Raw genomic sequence first — 11,158 nt, forward strand, 5'->3', positions numbered from 1 at the left:
GCCCCTCCCCCTCGGCGTCCACCGCCCCCGCCACCCGCCTCCCGCCTCCCGCGCCGGCGCGCGCCGGGCCCGGAGCGCTGCGGCGGGGAGGGGGGGGGGGGAAGGCGGGGCGCGGGGCGGCGCGCGTGCGCGTGCGCGGCACGGGAGCCCCGAGCGGCCGCTGGAGGCCCCGGCAGCCTCCCCCGCGCGCCCGGCACGCACGCCCCCGCCCGCGCGCCCGGCCCTCGGGTCTGGGGACCAGGGCCGCGCGCTTCCGCGGGCACGTCCGCCCCAGGGGGCTCGCCCGCTGAGCAGGCGGGAAAGCGAGGCCCCGGCGACTGCGCAGGAGGGGAAGCGCAGGGACCGGGAGATAAAAACCCTCGGCAGTCTGCAGAAATTCATTCGTTCCTTCATTCATTCGTTTGTGAAATATTGGGCACCTGCTAAGTGTCAGGCATGGAATATTCAACAGTGCGCAAGTCAGATCGGGCCTGTCCTCAGGTCTTTTACAGGAGTGAATCAAATGACTAGGCACATTTATAAATTATTTTGCTAATGTTTTTATATGAATTCTTTCTGTGTCCATAAACCCAGCCAACTCCTTGGGAAGTCAGGGAAGGCTTCTCTGAGAAAGGGACACTTGCTCTGAGGCCTGACAGGAGAGCAGGATTAACGGGGGAAGGGCGGGGGAGACAGCCTGGAGGTTGGGGGGGTTGGTGGCAGCATGCACAAAGGCCTGGAAACGGGAAGGTTATTTGTCCGTCAGAGGCCAGGGCCTACGGAGGGAAGCGAGAAGAGTGGCACATAGGGATGGGCTCCAGAAAGCTCTTGGCTGCTGGGTAGGGAATGAACTGTGTGGCGGAAGGTTTGAGGGAGACCAGGGAAGGGGCTGCTGCTGTCCTCCTGGGAAGATGTGACCAGTATGGAGATGTAGGAGAGGTGGAGTACCGTAGCAATCAGTACTGGCTTGACTCAATGATAGGGAAGCTTCTCTTTCTTTTCCAAAGAGCCCTTCTTCACTTCTGTCTCTGGCGTGCACACTGCACAAGCACCCCCACATGGCCTGGTCCAATCCTGCATTTCAGCAAAGGGCTCCGCCCCCCCCACCCCCGCCAGAAACCCACGCAGCCTCCTGGATCCCTCCCCCAAATCCAGGGGCTGGGACCTCCTGCATATTCCTGGGATCTGACTCTTCAGCACCATTCATTTTATTTATTAAATTTTTTTTTTTTTGTTTTAATGTTTGTTTATCTTTGAGAGAGGGGGAGAGACTGAGTGTAAATGGGGGAGGGGCAGAGAGGGAGGGAGACACAGAAGCGGGCTCCAAGCTGTCAGCACAGAGCAGGGCTGGGGGCTGGAACTCACAAACCGGGAGATCATGACCTGAGCGATGTCCGACTAACCGACTGAGCCACCCAGACACCCTTCAGCACCATTCATTTTAAAGGTGGTTCTCAGTGGGGGCATTGTAACCCCTATGGAGCATTTTTTTTTTTTTTAATTGTAGGCGTATTTTTTGTTGTCTTGCTTATGGGTACTAGAGAGCCACTGGCATTTAGAGGGCAGGAGCCAGGAATACTAGATGTCCTGCAAGGCACTGGAGACTTTCCCAAAGAATTGTTCCATTCCCACAAACACCTGTGTAGGTGAGAAACCCATTCAAAATTCTCTGAAGCCAGGACTTCACTCCATTTTATATATCAATGCCGAGGCTCTTTTCACGAATTTTCAGAAATGCAACTGTGTTTAACTAGACGGGAAAATATACTTTGAGAGCTTTGTGGGGAGTTGTTGACCATTTGGGAAGAGTTTATGAATGGCAACGCCACTCCTAATATTAAGAGTAGTTGACCAAACCGATTTGCGTTTGTACCTGTGATCTTGGTCCACAGTCATACTTAGTTAGCACTTATTTTAAATTATCAAATATAGGGGCTCCTGGGTGGCTCAGTCAGTTAAGCATCCCACCTCAGCTCAGGTCACGATCTTGCAGTTCATGGGTTTGAGTCTCTGCATCGGGCTCTGTGCTGACAGCTTGGCACCTGGAGCCTGCTTAGGATTCTGTGTCTCCCCCTCTCTCAAAAGATTCTGTGTCTCCGCTCACACTCTATCTCTCTCACTCTCAAACATAAATAAGTATCCAAATATAAGACAAAATTGGGGACAAAATTTCAGTTGAATGATGAATATCTTACTCTCAAATCCAAACCCGTTCATTAAAAACAGACACAAACTTCTGAGACTTTCCTTTGCCCTCCAGAGAGCTGTGCCCAAGTATTCACACACTGAAATGCATGTTTTGTTATGATTTATTTTTCTTTTACGTCTACATTACAGTCAGTGCATCACAGATTTGGGGTTTTTAGACTACATGTGTACGTGGGCTTTATAATCTATAAATTTTGTTCCCAGTTAGTAATCATTACAAAGTATTTGTGAAATGGGTGTGGGGTTTTAGGGCCGAGAGCCTTAGGCCAGTGGTTCTCAAATTCAAGTGTTTGAAAATCCCCTGGAGAAAACAGACATCTAGGCCCCACCCTCTAGAGTTTCTGATTCACTGATTTCATAGGAAGCTGGAAATTTTTACACGTTTAATAATTCCCTGACGATGCTAAAGGTCCTGGTCTGGGGATTACAGTTTGAGAACCACTACCTACACAAATGCCAGGTCACCCCTCCTCTCTTGCCTCTATTTTCTTCCTCTGCAATCAAGAAATCCTAACCTGGGTGCCTGGATGGCTCAGTCGATTAAGCGTCTGACTTCAGCTCAGGCCATGATCTCAGCGTTCGTGAGTTTGAGCCCTGCGTCCAGACTCTCTGATGTTAGCTTGGAGCCCTTTCTGCCATTAGCTCAAAGCCCACTTCAGATCCGCCCCCCCGACCCTCCCCCCCTCAACGTTTATTTATTTTTGGGACAGAGAGAGACAGAGCATGAACGGGGGAGGGGCAGAGAGAGAGGGAGACACAGAATCGGAAACAGGCTCCAGGCTCTGAGCCATCAGCCCAGAGCCCGACGCGGGGCTCGAACTCACGGACCGCGAGATCGTGACCTGGCTGAAGTCGGACGCTTAACCGACTGCGCCACCCAGGAGTCCCCCCTCCCCCCTCTCAAATAAACTTTAAAGAAAGAAAGAAAGAAAGAAAGAAATCCATACTAAGCTCTGATCCTGTTGTCTGGATGGCACTAAACCCACCTCCCCCCTTTCCGGAGACCATCTCTACCCTTTCTCACTTCCTCCTCAAGAGAGGCCCTCTTCCCTCCCACAACTAATTCTTGCCTGATACCCCCTCCAAAAAGCCCCCGGGCCTGGTCCTTTCCAGGATCCCGTCACCTCCATTCTGTCCCCAGAGACACAGCAAGTGTCACTGGACTTGGTCGCAAGTATCTCTGTCTTGTCACATGGTCCCTAAGAAAAATCTCAGGGGCAGGGCTGGGACCAGGGTGAGGGCCCAAAACTTCAGGGGCCTCCAAAACAAACCAACAACCACCCCAGTAAGTAACCAGAGAAATATTTTCATGCAACATTTTAGGGAATCAAACTTAATGCCTAAATCCATGATGAACAAAATGTTAACATTTTTTACCGTATCACTGATTTTTCCTTTTGTCTCCAGATTCCAAGGCACAGATCCATCCTGCTTTGATTCTGCTTGATTTCAAATCCTGGTTATTTTAAACTCTTGTGCAAGTGGCTGGGGCCCTGACTCCGCTGGGGCCCATCAGGGGGGTGGGGAGGGGATAGGAGAAGTGAAAGTCCCCCTCCCCCACTTGGAGTCAGTCTGTAGGTTTCAAGGGACCCCAGGAGTGGAAGAGGGGACTCAGCTAGAGGAGGCAGCTCCAAAGTTTTCTTCTATCCAGTAAAGTCCTTTCCGTTCGTTATCATCCTAATTTTTTTTCATCAAAATTTTAATCGTCTTTGATCTGGTCATTGTATTCCTAGCTTACTTTTTCAACTATCAAAAAACAACAGGGAGGGGCGCATGGGTGGCTCAGTCAGTTAAGCGTGGGACTTCAGCTTCAGCTCAGGTCATGATCTCATGGCTCGCGAGTTCAAGCCCTATGTCCAGCTCTCTGTTGACAGCTCGGAGCCTGGAGCCTGCTTCAGATTCTGTGTCTCCCTCTCTCTGCCCCTCTCCCACTCGTTAATAAATAAACATTAAATAAATCAATAAATCAATAAATACAACAGGGGGCACCTGGGTGGCTCAGTCGACCTCAGCTCAGGTCTTAATCTCATGGTTGGTCAGGGTCATGAGTTCAAGCCTTGCGCTGGGCTCCACCCTGGGCTTCTGAAGCCTACTTAAAGAAAAAAGAAAAAAAAAGAAAAACACACACACACAACAGGTTATGGAGTAATTTGCAGTCTGCCAGGTGTTATGCAAAATGCTTTGTGAGTGTGCTGGAGACAAGGTTATTAATATGGGAATGCCCCCACTCAGGCTGCAGGCTCACCTCCTCCAGGAAGCCTTCCCTGACCCAGGGCTGAATTAGGGGCCCCTTCTCTGTGCTCTTTTGGCCCCAGTGTTCCTTCCTGGGTTGGGCTGCTTTCTTTATTTCTTGTCACCACTGTTGTGATCCTTATTTCACGGGTGAGGAAATTCACTCGCAAAGTTGTTAAGTCACACGCCCAAGGTCACATAGCTAGGGAGTGGTGAGGCTGGTATATAAGACCAGGTTTTCTGCTTTAGAATTCAGGCAAAAGACAGAGGTTCTTCAGAACTCTATGGAGAGTTCCCTTTTTAGAGCAACCAATTTGCAATTTCTCCGTAACTCTTCGAAAATGAAACTGACAGGTAATAAAGCTTTGGTAGGCTGCATAATGGCTCTCCAAGGATGTCTGTATCCCAATCCCTGGAACTTGGGAACATGTCACCTGACATGGTAAGAGGGATTTTGCAGGTGTGATTAAGGCTGTTGAGATGGGGAGAGTATCCTGCTTTATCCAGGTGGGCCTGTATAATCCCAGGGGTCTTTATAAGAGGGAGGTGGCAGGATCAGAGCAAACAGAAAGATACGTAACAACGAAAGCAGGAGGTTGGAGTGATGTAAGCAAGATCATGAGCCAAGGAGTACCGGGGGCCTCTAGAAGCAGAAAAAGGCAAGCGAATGGATTCTCCACTCAGAGTCTCGGAAAGAACTCAGCCCTACTCGGTTTTAGACTTCCGGCCTCTAGAACTACAAGAGAAAAAATTCCTGATGTTTTAAGCCACTATGTTTCTGGTAATTGGTGATAGCAGCCATAGAAAATGAATATAAAAACCAACCTGCACACATAGTGTAAGAAAAAAAAAAAACCATCACAATGTCATAATCCAACATATTCCAGACACTTCTGGGACACTGTATCACATTCTCCTTCACTCAGTTCATTCAACAAACATTTCTGGAGTGTCCACGCTCTCCATAGGAATTTGGGGTCCACGAGTGAAGGAAACAGTCACTGCCTTTGGATGGCATCCAGTGGGGGACGTAGTCAAATGACATATAAGCAAATATATTTACTATAATACGTGTGAAATCCCTTGTGCTTCAATAAATTGGTATTGTCAGAGTCCTTCGAATAAGATCAGATTAGCGTCCGAGAAATGAAATAGGTTTGGAAGACCAAGGGGAGAAGGGTGATAGGGAGGGCTGTTTTGGCAAGTGGTCAGGGAAAGCTCTGGACAAGGTGACCTTCGGGCAGAAGAAACACATGGCAACCCCATCGGGGAGCTGTAGACCTGCTGGGATGTGCCTGGTTCAACTGGGCGTCCCGACTTAGGAGCTGTGGAGCTCCAGATCAGACACTTCCTTCTTCTGAGGCTCACCTGCCTCCTCTGTAAGACAGAGAGGAGAACGAGAGCACTTATTTTATGGGTCATTGGTGAGGATTGAACACAACCACGCCCATCAAAGGGATGGCAAGCTGTCCTTGCTGTCCAAGCTGTCCAATACATTCGTGTTACTTAGTGTAACGGGTTGACCTGTGTCCCCCTAAAAGATGTTGAAGTCTTGATTCCCAGGCCCTGTGTACATGACCTTGTTTGGAAATAGGGTCTGGGCAGAGAATCAAATTAAGATGAGATCATGAGGGTGGGCCTTCGTCTGACTTGGCTGTGTCTTATGAAAAGGGGAAATTTGGACACGGAGGCAGACGTGCAGGGAAATTGCCATGTGAAGACTGCAGTCTTGCCATAAGCCAAGGAACACCCAAGGTCACCAGCCAAGCCCCCAGAAACTGGGGGAGAAGCGTGGAACAGATTCCCATGGCCCTCAGAAGGCCCAACAGCCTCATTTCAAACTCCTGGCATCCAGAACCACGAGGCAATTGCATTTCTGTTGTTGAAACCACGCAGTTTGTGGTACTAGGTTGAAAGCAGCTCTAGGAAACGAATACACCTGATACGATCGTTGCCTTGGATGCAGAAACTGAGGCTCAGAGCGGAGCTAGCATTTGAACCCAAGCCAACCAGATCCCAAGGCCCAGGTGCAGGTTGTCAGCCTTTCAAGCCCAAGAGGCAACAGTTTGGATGAGCCCCCGTGTGCGGGGGGGATGGTGTTCAGAGGTCTGAAAACCTGAGTCATCAGGCATGGTGTCCCGGGAGGGAGCGTTGGTATGCAGGACTCCTGCCGAGGCATCTCTCTGGGCCGGTTGATGGGCACGGGTAGCCAGGCAGCCTCAGAGCTTTGTGTTCCTTCCTGTATGTTGGCTAAAGTCTCCATTCCTCTGCCCGCTCCCTGCTTTAACCTGGTTTCGTGGGTTTCCCCTGCCAGGAGAGGGGCTCCGCCTGCCTCCAGGCATCCCCTCACCTCTCTGGTGGGTTGACTCACAGGATTTGGGCTAGCCTGACCCTGCCTGTAATTCGCCCCAGGTCCGCAAGTGATACAGTGACCCTTGCTGGGCCTTGGAATCTCAGCTTGTGAGATGGCGCGGTAAAATGTTCCAAGAGAGGGGATTTGTTGCATAAATGCGGCTATATGCATGTGATGGTCCTCCTAGGTGGTCCTTCGGATCCCCATCTCCTGGTACTTCCTGCCTTTCTGGACCATTCCCCACAATGCATAGGGCTGACCTGTGTAACTACTATATAATCACAGATGTGACAGTGTGTGACCTCTGAGGTGAGGTCATACAAGACGCTGTGGCTTCCATTTTGCTCTCTCTTGGACCGCTCCCTCTCAGGGAGCCCCGTTGCCATGTCATGACGACATACTCCCGCAGCCCCTGTGGAGAGAGGTCCCCATGGCAAGGAACGGAGGCCTCCTACCAACAGCCAGCAGCAACTTACCAGCCAGGTGAGCGAACCACCTTGAAAGTGGATCGGTCCTCTGGCCCCATTGAAGCCCCCAGTGAGACTAGAGTCATGGCCAACATCCTGACTGGATCTTAAGAAAGACGCAGCCAGGGGGCACCTGGGTGACTCAATGGATTAAGCGTCCGACTTCAGCTCAGGTCATGATCTCGCAGTTCGTGGGTTTGAGCCCCGCGTTGGTCTCTGTGCTGACAGCTCAGAACCGGGAGCCTGCTTCAGATTCTGTCTCCCTCTCTTTCTGCTGCCCCCCGCCCATGCTCGCTAGCTCACGCGCTCTCTCTCTCTCTCTCAAAAATAAACATTAAAAAAAAGAGATTTTCTTTTTGCTAGATTTTGAGGTAGTTTGTTATACGGTAACAGAAAAGGAATACAGCAGCCATACAAAAATGTTATAAAACAATGCACTGTTGTATTTTATGAAAGATTTTCAGAAAATAGTAAGCATTGGGGGGAAGCAGGTCACAAATTAGGATATGACAAGATCCGAGTTTTGGAAGAAAAGTATGAGGAGTTAGAAAACTACCAAAGAACAAAAAAGAAGACATATATGGAGAGATGGAAAAGCACTTTTTTTTTTTTTAATATTTTATTTTTGGGGCACCAGGGTGGTTCAGTCAGTTAAGCAGCTGACTCTTGATCTTGGCTCAGGTCATGATCTCAGTCGTGGGGGCGAGACAGCATCAGGCTCCATGTTGACAGCGTGGAGCCTGCTTGGGATTCTCTCTTTCTCTATCTGCCCCTTCCTCTCTCTCTCTATCTCTCTCTACCCCGCCCCCCCAAATAACTAAAAAAAAAAAAAAGATTTTATTTTTAAGTCATCTTTCTTTACACCTGACATGGGGCTTAACCTCACAACCCCAAGACCAAGAGTCACATGCTCTTCTGACCGAACCAGCCAGGTGCCCCCAGACCCCGCTTCTATTCTCTGAAATTGATTCCAGGGGCGCCTGGGTGGCGCAGTCGGTTAAGCGTCCGACTTCAGCCAGGTCACGATCTCGCGGTCCGTGAGTTCGAGCCCCGCAGTCAGGCTCTGGACTGATGGCTCAGAGCCTGGAGCCTGTTTCCGATTCTGCGTCTCCCTCTCTCTCTGCCCCTCCCCCGTTCATGCTCTGTCTCTCTCTGTCCCAAAAATAAATAAACGTTGAAAAAAAAAATGAAATTGATTCCAAATGAATCAAATATTCAAATGTAAAAAAAAAAAAAACAACCCTCACAAGTTCTTAAAAGTCTGTGCGAGTAATTTATAAAAAGGGGCAGGATGGGGAGGGGAGGAAAGGCTTCTAAATATGATACTAATGGCAGAAACCATGAAGGAAAAAAAAGATGAATAGATTTGACTACAAAAGAGTTTTAAAATCTCTTTACGGCGAACACACTGGGGAAAACATTGCAACAGAAGGAGGAAACCCATAAACATAAAAGCAATTCTTCCAAATCAAAAAGAAAAATAGCCAACTCACTTCAAGGGAAAAATGAGCTAAATACATACATACGTCATGCGGCGTCTGGGTGACTCAGTCAGTCAGGCGTCCGACTTGGTTTCAGCTCAGGTCATGATCTTGCAGTTCGTGAGGTCGAGCCCTGTGTCAGGCTCTGCACTGGCAGTGCGGAGCCTGCCTGGGATTCTCTCTCTCTCCTTCTCTCTCTGCCCCTCCCCTGCTTGAGCTCTTTCTCTCTCTCTCAAAGTATATAAATAAACATTAAAGAATTTTTAAAAATACATACATCATACATACATACATACAGAGACACCTTATAAAGAAATCCCAAAGAGCCCATCACCATATGACCATATGCAATGTTATCAGCAGGGCTGGAACGAGGTGGATGGGGGCTGTGCAAAATTTAGGGAGGCTTTCACTCTCAAGATGGTTCAAGTACAAGGTGGGCAGCTCCTTTGAATTTATCAATCGATACAGCTCTTCTGGAGGACCGTCTGGCAAAAACGGATGAACGTTTTAGTATATGTGCTGCCGAAGCGAGCACCGGATGAACGTTTTAAACGTGCAAACTCTTTGGCACAAAGATTCCATTTTTAGGAATCGAGTCTGAGGAAATAATTAGACGAGTGTGCCAAGGAACACATTCAGGATATTTGTTGGTCACATAAAAAAAAAAAATTCTAGGGACACCCCCCTGAGGGACTAACTGGAAAAATTGTTATATCCACAGACAGTAGTACCCTGTGTGAAATGGAGGCTGCTGTCCTATAATTGTATGGAGAGAGATTCAGGACCTACCACGTTGGTAAGTGAACAGAACGGGAGACACAGCGCATATGACACGGTCCCATTTTGTCTCTGGGATATTCACCCCATGTTAACAGCCCCTATTTCCGGGTGGTAGGATTGGCTGCAGGTGATGAGAACTTTCATCTTTCTACCTCCTGTGTTGTATACATTTACAGGGGTTATGATTACCTTAACACTTCGAAAAGTTATAATAAAACTGGTTTTATCTGAAGGAGAATAGGCTCGCATGGACTCGTTACTCTGTAACTTTACCTGCCACACCCAGAATTCTGCCTCCTGCAGGGAATTCTCCTGGGGAATGATCCTTTGGCCCTAACCAAGTGTATTTCAGAGCTTCAAGGAGCCATGCTGTTTATCAACCAGCCACAGGAACAGAAGGATCTTTGATTCCTACAACTCCACCCAAATATACAGAAATTGCTTCCAAAGGTCCTTCAGGGCTTTTCAGCAAACTTTGTGTATTCAGAATAGTTTCTTAACGGGGCACCTGGGTGGCTCAGTCGGTTGAGTGTCCAACTTTGGCTCAGGTCATGATCTTACCGTTCACAAGTTCGAGCCCCCCACTGGGTTCTGTGCTGACAGCGTGGAGACTGCTTGGGATTCTCTCTCTCCCTCTCTCTCTCTCTGCCCCTCCTCCCCCTCGAAAATAAAATAAACGTTAAAAAATAAATAAATATTCCCATGAACTTGGGGCACAAGGTCATGTGATATAAAAGTGAAGCATGAAGATGATTTAAAACATTCAAAAGAAGTTAAAGTATATAAAGGGCGGAGTTCACCCCATCCTTTTAAAAATTATTACTAAAAAAAAAAAAAAAAAAAACCCACACACTAAATATATGCATTTTCTTATTTTATCCAAACTTTTAAAAAAATGTTTATTTATTTTTGAGCGGGATGGGGAGTGCAAAGAGAGAGGGAGACAGAGAATCAGAAACAGGCTTCATGCTGACAGCAGTGAGCCCGATGCGGGGCTCGAACTCACAAACTGTGAGATCATGACCTGAGCCCAAGCCCCACGCTCAACGACTGAGTCATCCAGGCGCCCCCTATCCAAACTGTTGCATTTGATGCAAGATAGGGAAGGGGAGGTTGGATCTTCAAAGCTGACCCAAAGGATGCCTTACTCAGGGGTGGCTAGTCCCTCTCTCAGGGCCTCAGTTTCCCCATCCACATAGTGAGGCGCCTGATGATTTTTTGGCTCCAGTAACTCAGCTCCAGGTCTAGCCCCGGCAGAGGAGGGACCTGGAGTCCTGCCGCCCGTGTCTCTGGGATACGGGAACAAAGAACCACCCAAACAGGCGTTGCCTTGAGTCTCTCCCTGGCCTCATGCACCCAGCATTCCAGAATGGCATTAAGCCGGCCGGCTGGCCACTGGAGCCCCTGTCCTGTATCTCTGGCCTCCCCACAGGGCTCCCAGGCTGACCAGGCCCACAGCGGCTCAGGGAACAACCTTCCCCTCCCCCAGGGTGGCAGCAGGAAGAGGGAAGAAAGAGGATCGTCTCCAGCTGGCCCAGGAGACAGACCTCCTTGTCCCCATCAGCCCTGCCGCCCTCCCTCCCCACCGAGGGCTGTCCGCAGGGGCTTGGGATCGGCCAGAAAAGTCAGGCAACTTTTCAGGGACCAGAAGGAGG

Source organism: Leopardus geoffroyi, chromosome D3 (genome assembly GCF_018350155.1).
Source record: "Leopardus geoffroyi isolate Oge1 chromosome D3, O.geoffroyi_Oge1_pat1.0, whole genome shotgun sequence".
NCBI classification, from domain to species: Eukaryota; Metazoa; Chordata; class Mammalia; order Carnivora; family Felidae; genus Leopardus; species Leopardus geoffroyi.